At 35.4% G+C, this 15,477-nt stretch overlaps 1 protein-coding gene and 1 long non-coding RNA gene across 4 annotated transcripts in view; both read left to right on the forward strand.

Moving 5' to 3' along the window:
- Positions 1 to 15,477, forward strand: part of LOC148651421 (retinoic acid receptor beta-like) — a 263,163-nt gene that overhangs the window by 131,029 nt on the left and 116,657 nt on the right. The gene's annotated exons all lie outside the window — the stretch shown is intronic.
- On the forward strand, positions 2,480 to 10,076 carry LOC148651422 (uncharacterized). Its single transcript, XR_015925747.1, has 3 exons — positions 2,480 to 5,132; positions 8,881 to 8,955; positions 9,813 to 10,076. It is a non-coding gene; the product is annotated as an uncharacterized LOC148651422 (long non-coding RNA).

The raw sequence follows: 15,477 nt of genomic DNA on the forward strand, positions 1-15,477 counted from the left end.
CTTCTTGTCAGACCAATTGGGCCTTTGACCTTGTGCTTCAGGTTATTGTCCAGTGGAAATGTGAAGCTTTGACTCATTCTTTGCACCATTAATATTTTCCCAATTCTGAAAAATCTTCCCAACCCCAGCTCATGAAAAACATCTCTATGCTATGTGCTATCACCACCATGCTTGACAGCTGGGATGGTGCCACCTGGGTGATATGCTGTGTTTGGGCTTGCACAATTGTGACTTATACAGTATGTTTGTCTCATCTGACATTAATTCCTCTCCCATATATTGGCAGTATAAATCTGTTATGAGGTTAAGATGAATCTTTTTCAGTAATGGTCTCTTTCTTGCCACTCTTCCATACAGGCTAGCTGTGTGTAGTAACCAGGATATTGTTGGTGTATGAACAGTGACATCCATCAAAGACGTAGATCTTTGCGAATCTTTCAGACTCACTGCTTGCTTCCCAGTGGCATCCCTACCCAGTTTCCTGCCTTCCTTGCTACTCAGGAAGGGTGGTCTGAGTAGAGTTTGATTTCATAGTAAGGCACTTCACTGTACTGAAAAGGATAAGTAACCTTCTCTTCATCAGTGTCTTTCTACCACTTTATCCCTGATTTGTTCTCAAAGCTCCCAGGTCTTCATGGTCAATTTGTCATATCACCATGTCACGGAGCTTGAAATGTAATATCTATCTGAGGGAATATCCAGAGACTGATACATTTGCTCTGAAGTCAATTGAAACCAGTTTTATTACTCAGAGTTCGTAACATTAATATTGAGAGCTTTCAAACTACTCTTTTGCAACTGATTTAGAGTTGCTGTAGTAAAGATGTTAAATACTTATTCAACTGAGTATCTTCTAATTTTCTTTACAAATCTCATTTATTTACATATTCTAAGCATTTTAAGCCTCATAAGTTTGTAGGAGATTGCATAGATTCAAAATATAAAGTCTTTTGAATATAATCACTGCTTCCTCAGGCAAAATTTGAAATTTATAAGCAGGTAAATAGTTGAGAAAGAGTCTGTACAAAACTGCTTTGCAAAAACATGTAAATGAGTGTACAGAATTATTGATATGTTTCGTTAATCATATGTTTAGAAATGTACAGTATATTGTGCCCCCTTTGGTTTTCATTAATGTAAGTACACCATTTTTACATTTATTGTGTGGCATTTAATTTTTCCATGTTAGAATGCAGAATAAATCAGTGCACATTAAATTAAGAATGAAGGCTTTTATATCAAAGAAATGATTTACAGTATGCTGTTAAAGCCTGTTGCTCAAGGGGCAAATTAAAACTCTACTGTAATACAAACCTAATAAAATCGACATTTACTTAACTGGACAGCTCACAGGAATATTGGAAATATTTTAAAGGTTTGTTGAGTATCAACAAATGTAACTATGATAATTCTCGCAAATGAGAATTATTTCTCATGGGCTGTCTCTACTTTTGTTATGTATTATATTAGAGTGGAGTTACTAATAATTTACAGTACATTGCAATATTATTCAGACCCTTACACAGTTTTTACAGTACGTTTTCCTTTTTCAAAGCCTGTACTCATGACACTTTGATGTAGCGATTAATATTTGTTATATACAGTACACAAACAATTTCAAACATTCAAAGCAAAAAAACTAAAAACTGAGGGATGAAGTTGTATAAAGGCACAGATCAGGAGAAGGGTACAAAACATTTCAAAGTACAAGTACCTTAATACAGTATCTCTTTAAGTATAATGAAGTCGATCATTACGATTGGCAACCACACACTGTCTAGATCAAGCTGTTCCTCCAAACTGAGCAGCTGGGCAAGGAAGAAACATTTAAGGAATCCTAGTGTGAAGCCAGCGATGATTTTAAAACAGTTCCAGAGTCCAATGGCTGAGATGGGAGAAAATGCCCATAGGTCAACAATATCCAAGTCACTTGAAAAAGGGGAATCATATGGTAGTGAAAACATTTCAAATTCTGCATGAGATTTCCGACAAAACACACACGTGATACTGAAAACATGCTGTGGTCAGACGAGACAAAATTTGAGCTTTTTTGTTGGAATGTAAAGTTTTATATTTGACGCAAACCCAACAATGTGCATTACTCAGTCAACACCACCCCTACTGTCAAACATGGTGGAGGCAGGTGTTATGTTATAGTTCTGCTTCTCATCCACAGGGACTGTGAAGCTTGCCAAGACTGGTAGAACATAGATGAAAAAAAGTATTGGCAAAAAATCTGCTTCAGATTTAAAACAGAGACAAAATTTCAACTTTCAATGATCATTTATGCCATTTATGCCAGTTATGCCTACATATATTTGTCTTGCACCCAGGTCATCCAATTGTACTGTACAGTATATCTTATAACGTGCATTCATCCCTGCCTCCCCTACAACCCTCCCTACAACCTTGCATTAATCTCCCTAGGTCATTCCTTGCAAAACTGAAAACAATGATCCAAAGGCCAAAGGCTACAATGGATTTTGTTGAGTGCTCAAAGTCAAGATTTGATTCCTACTGAGAATTGTTTTCGAAATACATGAAAACGACTTTGCCTAAATGATGTACAAGAAACTTGATAGATCTTGTGCAAATCCGATTGAAAAGAATGGGCAGAAATTGCACCAATCTGGTGGACAAAGTTGGTAGGGACTTTCCCAAAAACACTAAAGTTAGCAATTGCTGCCAAAGGTCCTTCCACCAAATATTGAACTCAAGGATCTGAACACTTATGCAACCAATGCATTTCAGGTTTTCTCTCTTTAGTTTTGACAGTTCTGACATTTACCGTAACTTATCTAACATGCTTCTTACATGATTCCCATGAATTCTCCAGTTTGAACACTCAGGTTTTAAATAAAATATTACGTTTTAAGAAAGTGTATACGCTTCAATGTTTTGTAATGTCTTCTATGGCAGACCATAGGAAGGATCTGACACTTCTGCAAGGCACAGATATTCTTCTTTAGTGATGATCATGCAGTAAAAATATAAATGGGAAAAGTATGCTTTTCATATACATATATTCCTTTATATAAGAATGTCTTAGGAAAATATTATTTTGTCTATTGACATTTACTTGATAGATAATCTAGAGTGGAATGTACTGTAATATGTACTGTATATCATGATATAAATGCTGCAGCCTGGCTCCTTCACATGAAGCCCAGAAATATTCTGAAATAAAGAGCTAGGCTCTGCAATGCCCTGGAGAATTTATTTGAATTTATCAGCCTTGTGGATGTGCTCCCATATAGAGGTTCTACTTGTCAAGGTTGTTCATTCTGGTTTGGATGTATAAATAAACAACCAGATAAAATCAACCCTAAAAAATAAATAATGATAGATTTGATTAAATATCTCTATTTGTTGCCCAACCAAATATATATAAAAAACTCTACATTACTTTCACATTAATGGAAAGTCTTTTCCCCATGAAGTATCTTTAAAATCTTAAAACCAATTACGCCAAGGGATAAAGTTCTCAATTACAAGAAATATTCAGACTTGTGTACTTTATGAGTTGATGTTTTACCTTGCTTCATTTTCTCAGTAGTAAGAACTGTTGAAGAAAAGTACCTGCAATATACTGTAATGTGATATTAGATAAAGAATCCTCACTTTCAGAATCTTAAACTAGATCATAAAACTGAAGGTGAGAGACATCTATCATTTTCAGGTAGCTAGAGGATATATTCCAAAATAAGAACGAGATTCAGTCTCAGTAATAAGATCGTCAGAATTATCATCTGATATTCATTGGTTGAAAAAAGAAGCGTGCTGGACCTAATGACTAGTGCATGCACGACAACCTTCAATGATCTGTAGGTCATTAGCCAAGGTAAACTGGGTATGATGGACCAGAAGCGTCCATGACAAAAAGTGAGGGAAAAGAAGTATATATTTACTGTACCAAAACAAGGGCTCGTACGCCAAAATCTGTAGATCTGTGGCTGTGATAGCTGTCAACTGTAAAGATAATAGGTCTGTGCGTAGAGTCATGAAAGTGAAAAACTGAGAACTCTTAGCTTGTTAATTGTCTTGAATGAAGACTGGATGAAAACAACTAAGAAAGCACAGACTCACTGGAAATGAAAGCTGTATCACAGTCCCCTGAGACTGCTTGACTAGCTGTGGCTATCCTATTGGCATCAATAGATCCTCACCCCCCTTAGGGACACCAGTAACACAATCAAAAGCAAGGAAGCACAATTGCAAAAGAGAAGCTGTTCACAGAATCCCCTGTGAAGGGTAAGGGTATACAAACAAACCTAGTGGGATTTATTTATGTATGTGACTGATATTTTACCCAAGAGCCTTTTCTTACAGGGTATTGTGCCTTCAATTTCCATGTTCAAATGTGTTTTAATAAGTTGAAGGTACCCAGCGCCTAAAAAGTATAAAGTTAAATCAAGTACTGTAGCATGTAACAGTTATCACATTTCAATATATAGTATTGTTCATGAGTGATACAGCTAATACTACTAACTTAGAATTTCAAAGGGATAAGATATGTGTGTGTTAGTGGGGCTGATTGTTGAGTCATATGTTGAAACACATTGAAAAAGATTGAATATTACTGATTCTCATTTGTTGCACTAAAATGTATTATATCATATACTTATGGCTTACCTTTGAACTTTTGAAATGCAATGGTACCTGCATATTGGTACAAAGCATGTTAAAAAATGGAAAACTGCTGTTTTAAAAAACATTTTCTTCATTTCATTGTCCATTTTGAGGGTCTGTTATACTAAATTAAAACAACATAATTAAGAAAATGCTTAACTGTGTGATAGTTTGCACAGCAAAACCAGATTGAATTGTGTACTAAAAGGGTCTTGCAAAAATAAAATACTGGAACGAAAATCCATAAGAACGTCAGTATCAGTAATTTTGACAACTTTCCATGCAGCAGTTGTTTTTCCAAAATTAATCTATTGTAGGGCTTTAACTGTATTTACATCTTGTTGCAGTAACGGTTGCTGGGTGAGGCTCCAATGGAAAGAGTATTTTAAGACCCTATGTGAGACAGCAAATCCAGAAAGGAATAGGGAACGGAGTTGAGGGAAGACTCACAAGGTTTATTGGTGCTCACAGTGATGATGGGGAAGTCTGTGCAGAAGTGAAGGGTAGGTACTGTATCCATTGTAACATATCCAGGGAGGTCCACAGGAGAATCAGGAGACAGTCCATATGTCCATTATTGGGAAGTCCATCCGGAGACAAAACAGGAACAGACACACGAAAAAACAAGAACCAGGAATACAGGTCTTCATCCCAGGCCCCGGGCTCAGAAGGTTAGGGTGGCCTATACCCTCAGACTTCCCTGTGAAGCCTGGTGGTAGGCGGGTCATGAGACAACCATTTTCCAAAGCTGAGCCGCGAAGGCTAGGGGAAGAAAACTTAAACAAGGGACTTGACTAGACGCACAAGGAAGTAATAATTAAAAGGACTATCTAGAGAGGATTAGAGCGCCTTCTGGAGGAGGGGATGTCGACCGTGACAGTTGATTGATGTCTGAGACATTTGACCCATTCCATATCGTGTACATGAGCTTTAAATTCTCAGATATTTAAATTCTCTGTTTTCAAAATAATCTTCAAACGCCTTTGCATACAGTACCTTTAACCAGTCTAAGGCTGGGTCTAACATAAATGCAGTGCTTACAGAAGGTCTACACACTCTTTCTGAAGTAACACATTTTGTGGCCTAAAAGCCTGAAATCAAAACACATTAAGTCATATCTTATGTGTAGATAAAGGTAAATAAATCCTGATTTAATCTGTCTTGATTTCAGGCTGTTGGGACACAAAATGTGTTACTTTGGAAAGGGCGTGTAGACTTTCTTTAGGCACTGTACATCTTTTGAAAAGTATCATGTGAAGTACTTGGAAGTCACATGAGTGAACCACACATTAATAATATGTGGGTATTATTGGTTTACAACTTGTACATTTAAAACATGCACTTATTTTCTGAATAAGAGCTGCATAGCTGATTCTACAATAATAATGTATGGGATATGAGAGGTCCTAAGATAATTCCGCCTCCTCTAGTGTTATGGATGGACTAGAACAAATTATTATGCATGTCCACAAGTCATTGCAATTGCTACTGTATGTTCTTAATGCGCTCCCCAAACCTGAGTGGTTTTTCTTCTAGTCATAAATACATTTGCCACAAGAATTCGTTCTTATATTTCAGACCCATGTTATTGTAATTAATGTACTGAAGTCCTTAAATCTGCTTACCTTCAAGCCATTTATTTCTCAACAAGTCCTAGGCAAAACAGACCAATACTGGAGGTTTAGCACCACCTGTATGTCTTTTAACCACCTGGGAAGCCTCAGGGACTACTGTGATGCTTTTAGCCAGGAGAGACCTACATCCCACCCTACCCTCAGTGGACAACTCTTTCAGACATCATGCGTGTCCACTTGGAGAATCCCATTCAGTCAGTTAGTCACATGATCCAGTCTTGAACCCGAGATCACAGACCTGTGCAAGGGTAAGCACCTTTACTGGTTCAGCGCTTCAGGAAGCTCTGAGATCAGCTTGTTTTTCAAATGTAAAACGAACGAGATATAAGATGAAACTAAAATGTCTTCATCCTGGATTAGAACAGGGCCATCCAGCGTTTAGCCTGCTCAAAACCCTACAGATAAAAAATTACATTTTGTGGCAGACAAAAAGCACTTACCAAGCTTTCACCAAAGAAACAAAGCAAGCCCAGTTAAAGAGATCTCACAGCTGTGAACTTCAGCAGGATGGAAATACTTTTAAAATCTGATTACATTTAACATTGATCAGCAAAGCAGACGGTAATTAGGAACAAGGTGGCAGGGGTGAGGGGGATCTACAATAAACCAGAGAAAACATGCAGGCTTCAAACTCGTGACTGGTCTCAAAAAGTGCAGTGCTCTGAAATACAGTAAATTAATATGCAAAGGTTATTCCTCTCAGAATTTTACTCACCATCTACAACATTTCCCTAGGCAAGTAAATGTCTCAATAAGAGACATACATTCTAATGAGCTTGAATTCATCAGCTTTGGTTGCTTCAGATGGCTCTGTACACCAGTGCGCAATCATTCAGCAGTACATAATTAATAGCTGCCTGATGAGACACACTCTTTGACAGTATGACTCATTGATTTTGAGACCATGTCAGACACAGAATTCATAATCAATTTACGCAATGAGGAAGCCTGTTCCGAATTTCCTTTTAATTGATCCCATCTGTGTGGTTAAGACTTAGTCTGGAAAATAAGGAAACGAGGCAAAGTAAACACTACCGTTGTCGTAAACATTCAGCTATCTCACCTCCTTATGAAATGATGCCCTTCGATATGTATATATTTATAAAGGCATTTTAGAAACAATTTTCTGAATTCGCACAACTCAGATGACAGTGGTTTAGTACAATGCTGACTGCATGTGTGTGCATTTCATCACAAATTATTTTGAAAAAAACGGTCATTTAGTGATGTTTATTTACTCTTAAAATTCTGTTATTAAAAGATTTGTCAGGATTGATCTCACCTATTTTAACAATAACATTCCTCACTAAGGCTGCCCCACAATGTCTATTCTTTTTAGAAGTACCACCTAACAATAGAAGAGAACAAATCAAATTATTTCTGATTTTAAATTACTTAGGGCAGCAGGACAGTATCATCCTTTGTGCCTGTCACATTTTTAACTTTGCTCCCCTGAACTCCTATGAACAATAATGGAATCACATTCAATAGCATGCTGTACAATACATAATTTATTAAAAGTATGCTAATTATGATATTTGCATATAACACATATAACACAGACAAAAGTAAAATATGTGCTTTAAAAAATTAAGAATGCTTAAATTTCACACAGAGCTTCAGGTCTATTATGGCAAAATGACACATAGTTCACTTGAGGGCCATCACAAGCAACTTCTGTTCAGTGGCTCCTCATAACCCATTTAGCAAATTAAAGAGATTACATTTATTCTTTCCATTATTTCCTATTCTCCTGTGGTTAAACCACTTAACCTGAGCTTAATTGAAAGAGATAGAGGGGTTACGGTAACAAACACATTTAGCAAGAGAAGGCCAGTATGAACTCTGAGCCAAACAAATGATCAGTCCTAGGCTAACAGTAACAGATTAGAGGTGAGATCTATTAATTAGGTGTGATTGTGTGAACTGTGTCTCTGCCAAGCTTTCCAGTTAAAGGAATCATCAAATCATCTGGTTTCGTTGCAGTTTGTAGTGCTTTGTCTTTATAGTTACCCTGACAACATTAATTGGTTTCTCACTTAATCTTCACCTCTGGTTGATGGAAAAAGCACAGTTAGCATCCTATTAAAAGTATGTTAAAGCACGTTTAAGTAATGTTCAAGAGATTCCCTGTCTCATTTTTTAAAATATAGGAAAGTTTTTCTAGAGCATCTCAAAATGCTTGTTCTTCATTGTGAAAATGGCTTATTAAGCTAAACACATCTTAAAATAAAGCAACACTTAGTCCTACTTTAGCTCTACTTAAGCTCCACTATTTTTCATAGTGATTATGTTTGAATTGAGCTTTTCTAACATAGTTTAAAATAATTGTATATTTTTATAAGGAAATCCTATTTTGTATACCTAAAGCTTAAAATGTGCTTTTTCACTAAGCTTTTGAGGAATGATAACTTAATCCTTCATTAAATATCAGCAGCATATTTACTGTACCTGTGTAATGAAATGTTTTCTTCTTGAGTTTTTAGATATAGTTTATAGTACAGTTTTTGCTTTAATTTTTTTCTTGCTAAATAAGAATGCAAGTAGTCATTTTATTTCTCCCTTTATTGCTATTTTAATGCAAACATTACCTCTAAAATGATATGTCACTCTCTAGGTCAGGAAGAGTCAGGGGGTTACAGGAGAATGGCATGAGCTGCAGTTCACAGTGCCCACAAGCTGGCTTCAGATGGTAAATTGCTTCTCTTCTACCCCTCCCTGTAGAGAGCTCTGAGGGATCCATATTTCTAAACAGATGTTAGTGAAGACTTTTATGAAATGTGCTAATACTGCACAAATAAGCACTGTTTGTTGCACAGCATCTGTGTTTTAGCATTCATCTGCTCTGTTCTAATGCTTTTTTGTACCATGCTTGATAAAACATGCATTGTAATTGACGCATTTAATGTCCAATAATTGCTCATTTGATAGTATATTTTCAAATAAGGCATAGACCTCAGAATCATTTACATAAATACCTATATATACACCCAAAGAGAATGGCAGAAGAGAAAAAACTTTTTGTATTGTTTCCAGGAAAGCAGTATATAGTATTGTACTTTGTTACAATTGTGAATTACCCTGGTATTTAGGTTAAGTTAATTTGCCATTAGTTTCTTAAAATTTGTCCCCTATAGTGAAACTAAAAATATACAGCTCCTGTTCAGCCATAGCTTCTCCTGCCAGTCTCAGCTGTAGAATCTCTATAGCAACCATACATAAATCAAGAAAATGGTCCCCTTTGTAAGTTGGTTAATAGGCACAACATGCTTCTTTAGAAAATCCAACTATTCTTTCAATAGACTTTGATTGAAAGCCAGCCTTTTCTACAGACACATTCTCATTCACATCTAGTAGCAGCTTGTATGGCTGTCTAGTGCCTAATTTATTACCCTTTAAAGATTAGACAATGAAAAAGCAGTTCTCAGGATAATGTTTACATTGAAAGGCATAAACACAAAGCCACAAAAGAGCGTCACCCTTTGTTCTATAAAGAGAAAATGCATTTCACCTTAAAAATTTAACTTTCCTAAGTTCTTTTCATTGTAGTACTCACATTACCTCCCCTGAAGACAAAAGGAAACATATATCCATTCGATCTATCTTGGAAAATAAGAAGGAGCATGTGGACAGACGAAAACAGGACAGCTATAATTTGCTGATTTAAACTGGAAGATGGTCGGTTGACTAAGCAAATTGTTCATGAAGTATAACTGAAAAAAAAAGAATGTGATGAACCCATTTCGGAGGTAACTTTTCTAAAATGTGTGCTTCTTAAAACTAAAAATAAAATCACAATGTGTTCCAACGAAATGTTCTGCTAATGCTTTGAGTGTTATTTTGAAGAAAAATGTTAAGCCTAACAGCAACAAAGGAGCAAATAAAAAGAATAGTAGTGTCATCAGCAAGAACAAACCAAATTGTGATGACAATTCAAGTTTGATCTATTAACAAGCTTTTCTTATATAGTGCCCTCCATATTTATTCATACTCCTAAAATAGGAACCACAAACATTATGTTAAACAAAGATTTACAAATTGGATATTATTGGATATTGTATCCTGCTGAAAAAAATACACTGTACTGTCATACTGTAATCTTCATTTGATTGCACTGTGAAAAATCACATTTTCTTATTAATTTAGATGCAGAAAACATGAGGATCACATTTATTCACACCCCTATAGTTAGTATTTTGCAAAACCTCCCCTTGTATGGATCTCCCTGACAAGATATCTTCAGTAGTGTGCTATGTGGTTCTGGCACTTCTGAGGGGGAATTTTTGACCATTTATTTAGACAGATTTACTGTACTTGAAGTCTTTCTGAGCAAGTGGTTTCCGTTTTCTAAATGCCTTCTTCGTTCTAACCATGAATGTCTGGATATTGAGTTGGCCAGACCTGAAACATTTATTTTGTGTACATTTAACCCTTAACCATTTCTTTGTTGATGCGGATGTACAGTATGCTTTGTATATTTCTCGTGCTGCGATATTAATTTTTCGACCAAATTGCGCTTCTTGGCAGACAGAACTGAGTCTATCGCCAAGAATGTACTGGCATAAGTTTGATTTCACTACCACCCCCCTTTCCAGACGAGGGCTATAAAACCCAAAACAGAGTGCATCCCCTACCATATTTCACAGTGGCTTGTCACAAGATGAGCTTTGGCTTTTTATGCCAAATAACATGTAAAAAAGGTTAAAAAAAAGGTTTTCCTTAATCTGACCCTAATACGTGGTTCCAATCGTCATTACGACTTAGTTTGACAGGTTTAAGCTTGCTCTTTGCACCTCAGCCATGGATGCCACATTCTGGCAGTAATGTCAAATAGCATTTTGTCAGACCGTGTCCAGTTTGGCCAGTTTGTGTTGGAGATCCCCAACGTTTGCCTTTGGATTTACAGTTGCTCCCAAAGTTACTTATCTCACAGCCTGTAATGGCTAGATACACTTGCATCCAGTTCTTGGAGGGGTTGTCATTATACCAATAACCTTAATTTTTAATGGACAATACACTGAAAAGTGGTAGATATGACTTTTAATATATTTTTTAAAGTCATCTCTCAACTTCTGGAGGTCAATGACAATTTACCTACATTCTTTAGAATCTCTAGTACCTAAATAATGGTGATTACATGCTACTGCTAAACATCTTCCATGGTTTACCCTGTTTATACTCTGGGAAAAAGGAAATTTAGGGGGACCTCTATATATTTCCAGATTGATGTCTTCCACTGCACTGCCAAAGGGCAAAAAGGTAGATTTGGTTTTGTGAGAGTGTACTCAAAAGGTATACATAGAGGTGTGAATATAATTAAGCCTTGTATTATTTCTAACAAATATGACTTTGTTCTATGCAATGCTACTATGATTCCAAATTGCTCATTCATTCTGTTACATGATACTTTTTGGTGCTTTTCATTGGGGTATGAATAAATTTGGAGGACATTGACATTGTCATAGGAGAGCCAAAATGGGTGAAAATAGAATTTGCCCTCGTCCCGAACTTCTGTCTAAAAACGTCATATATAATATGATCCAATATTTATCCCAGTCAGAGAAATCGTAGCTATGGTTTAGATCCTAACAAAAGGTTCTGAAAAAATTCCATTCAATGGATCAGAACTGCAATTTTAAAAAACAGGACCCTTATAGTGTACAATAAACAGACATATAAGAGGATTTGAGCAACAAATAAGATATAAAAACTCTTTAAAAACTGCAATGCAAACTGAACATGATAGTCAGACTCCTGCATCATATCCTTAAGACACTGTTGCTCAGTGAAAAAGATTCTTTTTGTTTCACTAATATGCTTAGCGTGAAAGTTATATGGTAGAATGATCATATGCACATAATTAGCTCTGAAATTTGGAAAGAACAAGTTCTCACAGACGTTTTGATTTATGCAGTTTTTCCAGTAATCAGTCACAGTTTAAAATACAATAAGCATCTGTTCATGAGAACCTAGTTATGGCGAATGTAACTTAAATATATACTGTATTTCTATTGTGTAGCCTTCTCTAAAAGGGAAATAGAATGAATTGGGTGTTTGTTATTTGTGGTTGCCAAATGTTAAGAAGACCAAGAAAAGGTTAAGTGATAGTCACTAACATTTCATTTACATTAATGAGTCAATAATTTATACATTTTCAGTACAAAAATGTTCAAGGTTTTACACCTGTATATTTATATTACCTCTATATCCCATTCAGTAAAGAAAACACAATGCTGTTACAGTGTTTCACTGTATATAAAAAAGAACCAAAAGACATAAAAAAGATGAAACAAAAAAAAAATCTTCCTCCATCAAGGTATCAGTCACATTGAATTGGATTGCTTGACAACGCTGCAATATATTATTGAACTGAGTATAGCACTTCAATATCAGTAAAAAAAACTTCATCTTTTTTAGGGATTCTGAAATGGACTTATCTGTTACTGGTACTGGATTATTCCTAGTTACTTTATTTCTGAAAGCACATTACATTGTTGATACACTTCTTACATTTGGACTTGGATTTTATAACATTACAAGGTTGCACACGGAGAGAAAGAAGTAGTACTTAACACTTAGAAGCCTGCAGAAACACTGATCTGTACAGAAGTTTATTAGTGCCACAGGGAAATGTTTTTCTTTGTGCTTAAAAGAGATAGTATTGCATTTAAACAAGAAACTTTCATGTTTATACCAGATTGTATCGTGTTTAAATGTGTTTAAACGTGATAGTTAATTTGTGAACAATACTACTACTGCAATTCAATACTGCCTACTATATTAATATCTTTCATTTTATATGCAATAAAATTGTTTTTCAGCCAACAATAACCGTAACAGTAAGTTAACCGTAGGTATAAGTCTTACTGTCAAGTCATAGTAAATGTATTCCATTCAATGTTTAAAGAGAAGACCAAATTCTATGTACAGTACATGTTTCTGCAGTTTCACGTCAAGAATAACACACGTTTGGAAAACCGTGGCATTATTACTTTTCATAGAAATGGCGAAAAATGACACGCATTTACATCAGCCATGTTCACTGACTTCTACTTCATTCGTACAAAAAGACAGTACAAGTGCTCCTTTAGATTATTTTTTTGCAAAAAGAGGAGTTTGACGATATTATTCTGTTGATAAAGTCAGTGCTACCTTTCATGGGACAATATTATTGCATGTATAATGCAAGATATTAATATAGCAGGCAATATCGTGCACAAATTAACTATTGCATTTTAACGTAATGCTATCTCATATAAACGCAATGGGGTTTCTTGTTTAAATGCAATACTCATTTATAAATACATTAAATCTCATTTATAGTAAAAGGAAAAAATGTTTCTTTCTCTGTGGCGCTCATAAGCTTCCGTAGATCTGTGGTGTGTTGATTTTACTGGGGCATAATTTAAGTGGAGTCTAATTACTGTATATGGTGCACCATCTTCAACTGCAATATCTAAATTACCTTGACTCCAATCATCTTCAAAAAGGAACCCTGTTACAAACAATTGAATGCCCTTAATGAATCACGTGTGTGTAATGTGTGTTTTAAGGAAAGGGTTTACTCTCCCTACAAATAGAAATAATATTGCAATAATATTTTCTGAATATTCTGAGCATCACCATACAAAAGTTGTTTCCGCTGGGTACACAGCTTGATGAACCAGATATTTCGTCATTGCTATAAAATGGTTTTACTATCAGCTACGATAATAATGTGTGGTGAGCCAAGTGGAAAGGTTTCAGAGTCTCACAGAACCCGGAATGTAGCAATAAACATTTCACCCAATAAAGCAATGTTGCAACTTTGACAAAGAGGATGATACACTGTGGATGCACACAGTACATTTTAGAAATAAGGGTCAGCCAAAAGCATGAAACCATCTCATTATACAGTATATCACAGTGGCCGTACCTTTTGTACTTTGTACTGTTTACAGGCAATATATTTATGCTTTTTATTTTTTTCTATAAAGCTGCAACTGAAAACATAATCAAAAGCTGCAACTCATTACGTAACTAAAACGAAACAGGTACAGTAGTTGTAACGTCTTTTTTTGTGGTGTTCACATGATATTGCTCTCCATTCAGTTACTGGCCTAACTAAAACTTCCCAAAATCAAATCCCATCTCTGCCATTTTGCATCATTTTTCTCTCTGTGTGTTTCTTTCTCCCCATACTAAAGGTAAAGTTAAAAAAAAAGTGTTGCACTTTGGTGTAACAATAAAGTCTACTGCGAATTCATACATGAAACTCACTGTGTTATAAATGTTATGTTGTATGTTTTTGATAGTGTTCCATTACCCTCCATGAATGTTGCTTCCTTAGTAAACTTATTTGGTTTTAATTCAGGAAACACAATACAGAATCTAGAGTGTTGCATTATCATGGCCATGAGTTTTAGCTTTCAGTCACTTTCTTTAGTAATGGATAGCTGAAGGCTTTTCAAATCTTAAATACTCAAATACTCAAATTTCATGGTTTTGCCAGACTACATATGATAAACAGCCTTCTTTAATTTTCTGTGTTTATTTTGGTAAGGAGCGCTATTCAAAGCGCTATTCAGATACTTTGTTGAAAAGATTAACAAAAGGCTGTTCATCCTACAACCTCTTTCAAAGAAAAGAAATGTTATTTGTGCCGATGCAAAGAGACAATTTCATAAACTGAAAGCTTACTACAAATTTCCTCCACAACATGTACGGTATTACATTTTTGGAAGTTTGGATGTTTGCTCTGGGATGAAAGGATCAATTAGTACCACATTAATGATAATCTCCCATGTGAGCTAGGATTGTAGTTCTAACTTGATTCATTTTTGTCTATGCTTGAGCATGGAAACATTTTAATTCATTCAAATAAAAAGTCTGTCGTGTAAGTGATAAAATATACTAAAAAAGCTCCATAGCTTTAAAATCAAAGATATGTATAGTGCTACACTGACAGAAAATACATTAATTATAAGCATAGACTTTTAATGAATTGGTTAAGAGAATTACTCATTTTACAGCAGCGTGGAATTCTCAGGTTCCATGCTTAAGAAATGGAATTTTCCAGAATTATTTAGTGAGAGAAGAACAGAGAATTTGACCAGATTTTGAATTTGTGAGCACCATCAGACCTTGAGAATTTTGTGTCTATCTTTCAGATTATTCTGAGATATTCTGTCATTGACTTTAAATGGAATCATTCCTTATTTGTGTGGTTTGACAG

Source organism: Lepisosteus platostomus, chromosome 12 (assembly GCF_059453375.1).
Source record: "Lepisosteus platostomus isolate fLepPlt1 chromosome 12, fLepPlt1.hap1, whole genome shotgun sequence".
In the NCBI taxonomy this organism is placed as follows: Eukaryota; Metazoa; Chordata; class Actinopteri; order Semionotiformes; family Lepisosteidae; genus Lepisosteus; species Lepisosteus platostomus.